Genomic DNA, 6,310 nt, shown 5'->3' on the forward strand with positions numbered 1-6,310 from the left:
CCCTTTACTTAGCAAAGCAAAGCAGAATAGAGCGAGCAGAGGCTGATTTTTATTATCTGTTTGAAACTAGATGTGCCCCTCGTGTGTGTGTGTGTGTGTGTGTGTGTGTGTGTGTGTGTGTAACCAATAGGATTTCCTTATTCACCTCCCCCTTCCACACAACATGCAAGTGAGGAGTTACTTTATACCCTCCCAACCATCCTGTTCTCTTCAGTAGCATTTTTTTTAAAAAACCTCCCAGCTGTGCAGGGGCCTGGTAGGGACTGCGGCATGAGAGAAAGGGTCTTTTATACCTTCCCTGTGCTGTAGTCCTGATCCAGATCAGTCCCCAGTTGCCTAGTCAGTGAGTCTTTAAAAAATAATTTTGTGTGCAACGTTGGGCGTTTTGGGCGCTAATTATGTAATCAGGACCTTATTTTCTGGAGTGCAATTCTGTAGTGGAGCTTTACTGACAGTGGATCAGGTTTCTGAAGTCGGCTCTTTCCTCATGTAGCCCTCTGTGGCTTTACTAGGGAAGCTGCATACCAGTGGCGCACACTCCCCACAAGCGATGGGTGGGGCAGAGTGTGCACGGTACATGGCTTTATGTTTGCATTTAATCAATGGGACTTAATTCCACATACTACTTTAAGATCAGAGTGAACTGGTTTAACTGTTGTCGTAGCCCACCCAGCACGAACAGCTGGTGACCGGCTCCAGAAATGGCCAGTACCGCGTGGATTTTCTTGTACCTGGCACTGATTGTTCAGAAAGGTGCATTTCGCAGGAACTGCTATGTGTCCAGCATCCTAGAGGTTTTTATCCTTTTGTTCTAGTCTGTCTTAATTGGTTTGTTTTTTGTATCATGTAGTGAAGGATGCTGCAAAATACTCTTCTGCACTTTCTCATTTGCAGCGATTCTCCAGCACCAAGAGCTCTTCTTAAAGAGGTGAAAATGTGACACTTGGCATTAAAAATGTTTTGCTCCAAAGTGTAGAATTGTGTGTCTTTTTTTTTTTTTTTTTTAAAGGTTCTGTGCCTTGAATAAGGTCTCCGATTCTTTGGAAAATCAAGTGGCTTTATCGTCAAGAGTTACTAATTATTATTTTTTCAGGGCTGTTTCTTTTCCTAAAAAGAAATCTTACAGACCAGTGACTTCCGTAAGAATTTTTGGTTACTGCGGAAACTTCTCCCATGCACTAGGAATTATCTCCCATGTCTAGAAAAGGTTCAGGTTTGTTACAGCCAGCAGAAATGACATTTCTGTTTCAGTATTCGTTGCTTAGATTGCCTGGCTACATTTAAGAAACCCACAAAGTTAAATGAACAAGACGCAGGACTTTCTCCTTTAATGGGTTGTTCGTAGTCCCAGGTTCTTGGAAGTCAAAAACTCTGAAGCCCCAGCTCGTGTGAGTTGAATAAAGAAGATCTGGGTTTCAAGCTGCTTCTGAAGAATTCCTGTTGTATGGTCTTGGCAAACTCTATACATTTAACTATTTTCTGTAATGAATAATGATAATCTGGTGGTCTGTTTTCCCTTGGCAGGAGTGGTCTTACCTATGAGGCAGCCAGAGAAATTACCCAGGGCCCCAACAGCCCATGGAGATGATATGCTATGTAACCTTCTGAGGAATCGAGAAATTATATCACCCAGTGTATAGAACTGAAAAACCTGATGTTTTTATCTATTTCAGTTTGCTATGATGACAAAAAAATTCCAACAGTTAGTTCCAGATGTCTACCTTCCCTTCACAAATGAGCCAGCATGGTATAGTAGTGGTTAAGAGCGGTGGTTTGGAGCAGTGGACTCTGAACTGGAGAACCGGGTTTGAATCCCCACTCCTCCACATGAGCGGCGGAGGCTAATCTGGTGAACTGGGCTGGTTTCCCTGCTCCTACACACGAAGCCAGCTGGGTGACCTTGGGCTAGTCACAGCTCTTGGGGGAAGGGAAGGTGATTGTAAGCCGGTTTTCCTTAAAGTGGCAGAGAAAGTCGGCATATAAAAACCACCTATTATTATTATTATTATTATTATTCTACTTGTGCTCATATTTTTTCAAAAGATGCCCGCATGTGATTGATCTACTATTTGTTGTTTCCAAATATGGGGCTATATTATTGTTCAGAGAGGGCTAGGTGGGAATAAATGTGGGTGTGGGGGGCATACTTTAGCCCAGTGTTCCAGTATCACTAAAACCAAGACGGTCCCTAAAAATGCAAGGTTGAATTCAGTGTCCTGGAACTCAGACTCTGTTAACATCAAAACATTTCTAGCTTTTATGGTTGCAGAAGAAGGCTTAAGCATATTTAGTTCAACATCTGCAAAAATCTCAAAAACCTCAAAAACTGCAAGGCGAGGGAACTGAGATTTGCTTTTCAGTGGGCGTAGGTGGTTTAAGTAAGGAGCCCTGTGGCAGTCAAAAGCTCTGCTCACGACCTGAGTTCTATCCCGACAGAAGTTGGTTTCAGGTAGCTGGCTCAAGGTTGACTCAGCCTTCCGTCCTTCCGAGGTCGGTCAAATGAGTACCCAGCTTGCTGGGAGTAAAGGGTAGACGACTGGGGAAGGCAATGGCAAACCACCCCATAAACATAGTCTGCCTAGGAAACGTCGGGATGTGACGTCACCCCATGGGTCAGTAATGACCCGGTGCTTGCACAGGGGACTACCTTTATCTTTACCTAGGTGGTTTTATGAACTGCGTGACAGGGTGGCCAATTTGTTTTTACTAGTGCCGTTCTTGTAAAGCATAAATTAAACAATGTCTCCGCCCCTCCATGGCAAGCTGCAGTAAAATAAGTAATACTAACACCAATGTGCATCATTGTATCTAATAGCAAACTGGTTGGATCTTCTCAATCAGGAAAGCAGCCAACCCAGAGAACCCTTAGATGAAGTAGGGATGTATACCTACTTGGTTGGCTCCTCAGATATGCAGGAAAAAAATATGTAAATTAAAAGCAAAGCTTCTCCAAAAAGAAACCTGGTAAGGACTAAGATGGTCTGAATGAAAGCGGTTGGGTCATTTAAAAGGAAAAAGTAGTAGGTGGGTGGGAAATTGGCCAGCTCAAGCCCACAGAATCCTGGCAGGAAAGGTGTGTGTGGGGAGGGGGAGGTTCTAGATAACTTCTCTCTCACCCTAGGCAATATCCACTGCTTTGCTAGAGAGGTAAATCTAGTTTAATGAAGCAACCATTTAAACAGTAACATTTTGATACAGTGAGATAGTTAGTTTTTATATTATCTAGCCTACATACAAATTACCTGATAAACTACCAATTCTTGTGGAAAAGCATGTGAATGTGTTACCGAGTCCCACTTGTGCAGACTATTAACAATAATGCACTGGAAACCAAAGCCATTCATTCTGCAGAAACAGCCGATCCTGGAGCACCATAAACCCTAGTAGTAATTAAGAGCAGTGGTTTGGAGTGGTGGACTCTGATCTGGAGAACCGAGTTTGATTCCCCACTCCTCTACGTGAGCGGCGGAGGCTAATCTGGTGAACTGGATTTGTTTCCCCACTCCTACACACGAAGCCAGCTGGGTGACCTTGGGCTAGTCACAGCTCTCTCAGCCTCATCTACCTCACAGGGTGTCTGTTGTGGGGAGGGGAAGGGAAGATGATTGTAAGCCAGTTTGATTCTGCCTTAAGTGGTAGAGAGAGTCGGCATATAAAAACCAACTCTTCTTCTCATGCCCTGATTGCCAGTTTCCTGAGAAGCATCTGTTTGACCATTGCTGTAAAGTGGGTTCGATCCTTGGCTTAATCCAGCAGAGCAGCTGTTCTGTTCAAGCACTTTGTGAATTCAGGACACCTTTTGTAAACCTCAGGTGTCATTGATCTGTCTCATTTTCTGTCCCATTTCCTGACTCATTTGGATTCAGCAGCATCTTGTTACTCGCTATGCCAAAGGCTGAGGTCGTGAGCTCAGAATCCAGTTTGCCTCCTCGAGCTCCTTTTGGCTGAGATAATCCGAGGAGCAGATTACTCAGGCACGCGATGCCCTTTAGTGTAAATGATCTTGAAGGTGATACCGAAGGCAAGGTCTCTGCTACCGGGGAAGCGGGCTAGCCTGGGTGTGTATTACAGGCCTCCCAGGCAATTTCTTGGGCTTACAGTACCTGTTGAAACATTCTTGGGGCTTGTTAATCGTTTCTGTCATCTCAGCTCCTTTAACTGCAGCTGAAACTTACAAAAAACCTGTGTTGATGTGGCACATGAAGCTGCCTTATACGGCGTTAAACCATAGGTCTATTGAGGCCAGGAGCTTGGCCAGAGAGCCAGCGTGGTGTAGTGGTTAAGAGTGGTGGTTTGGAGCGATGGAGTCTGATCTGGAGAACCGGGTTTGATTCCCCTTTCCTCCACATGAGCAGCGGAGGCTAATCTGGTGAACTGGATTTGTTTCCCTACTCCTCCACATGAAGCCAGCTGGGTGACCTTGGGCAAGTTACAGCTCTGTTAGAGCTCTCTCGGTCCCACCTACCTTACAAGGTGTGTGTTGTGGGGAGGGGAAGGGAAGGTGATTGTAAGCCGGTTTGAGTCTCCTTTAAGTGGTAGAGAAAGTCGGCATATAAAAACCAACTATTCTTCTTGTGTGGGGTATTGGTTAGAATGCTGGACTAGAATCTGGGAGTGTGCGTGCGTATAAGTGCCGTCAAATCGTTTCCAACTTATGGCAACCCTATGAATTAATGACCTCCAAAACGTCCTATCATTAACAGTCTTGCAAACTGAGGGCCGGGGCTTCCTTTCTTGATTCAATCCCTCTCATGTTGGGTCTTAACCTGCTGCTGAAATAACTAAACTGAGGCTACCGTGTTTTGGTCACATTATGAGAAGACAAAGAGTCACTGGAAAAGACAATAATGCCCAGAAAAAGTTGAAGGCAGCAGGAAAAGAGGAGATGGATTGACTATAAAGGAAGCCACGGCCCTCAGTTTGCAAGACCTAAGTAAGGCTGTTAATGGTAGGAAGTTTTGGAGGTCAATTCAGAGGGTCACCATCGTTGGAAGTGACTTGATGGCGCTTAAGCCAGCGTGGTGTAGTGGTTAAGAGCAGTGGTTTGGAATGGTGGAGTCTGATCTGGAGAACCGGGTTTGATTCCCCACTCCACATGAAGCCAGCAGGCTAGTCACAGCTCTCTCAACTCCACCTACCTTACAGGGTGTCTGTTGTGGGGACGGGAAGGGGATTGTAAGCTGGCTTGATTGTTCCTTAAGTGGTAGAGAAAGTCAGCATATAAAATCCAACTCTTCTTCTAAACATACACAGAGTGATGATGAGCGTGTTCTGTTCAGGAGACGGCTCCATGGTCCTAGATATAGCTCTGTCTCCTATCATTTGGACCAGTCAACTTACGGAAAATTTCTGCCATCACCTACTGAACTACTAAAAGCCCACTGCTGAGTTTGCCTAATGTGTTTTTTGTTTGTTTGTTTCATTTTATAATAATTTTCCCAATAAACTAGACTGTCATAATGTTGATGGCTGAGTCTGGTGTCCTCTACTGCTTTTTCAAAAGATTGTCTGGGTCTCACCAAGGGCCCCAGCTAACCAGATTCCACTGAGAAGCTCACAAAAAGAGGCTAGGAGGCTCTATTCAGCTAGCATGGCTTTTGATAATTCTCCGTGAATCCATGCGGTCCTTCTAAGACTGTGGCCGCCATCTGGTAGAAGTCAGGGCTGTCGTATAGAGAATGGTGCAGAGTTGTTTTCTGTTGCCCCAGAAGGTCGGACCAGAACCAACGGGTTGAAATTAAATCAAAAGAGTTTCCGTCTAGACATTAGGAAGTATTTTCTAACAGAGCGGTTCCTCATTGGAACAGGCTTCCTCGGGAGGTGGTGAGCTCTCCTTCCCTGGAGGTTTTAAAGCAGAGGCTTAGATGGCCATCTGTCAGCAATGCTAATTCTATGACCTTAGGCAGATCATGAGAGGGAGGACATCTTGGCCATCTTCTGGGCATGGAGTAGGGATCACTGGGGTGTGTGTGGGGGGGGGAGGGAGTTGTGAATTTCCTGCATTGTGCAGGGGGTTGGACTAGATGACCCTGGTGGTCCCTTCCAACTCTATGATTCTATAAGTGTCAATTGTGAATTGGACTTCCTTTCATCACTTGGGGATGGGTAGGTGGGTTGTAGAATGGGGTGACAATGTTCAGTGGCTGTTCTCCCTACCCCACTTCCCAGAAGCCTTTAAGCGAAGTTCCCATAATTCCCAGCCAGTTTCCCACTTTTTCAGAACTTGGGGCTGGACCTCTGCTTCATTTCATCGTCAGAGCTTTTCTACGTGCCAGCCAGACTGTTCTTTGGGGGTTGCGTACTCCTCGCT

Source organism: Euleptes europaea, chromosome 19 (genome assembly GCF_029931775.1).
Source record: "Euleptes europaea isolate rEulEur1 chromosome 19, rEulEur1.hap1, whole genome shotgun sequence".
In the NCBI taxonomy this organism is placed as follows: Eukaryota; Metazoa; Chordata; class Lepidosauria; order Squamata; family Sphaerodactylidae; genus Euleptes; species Euleptes europaea.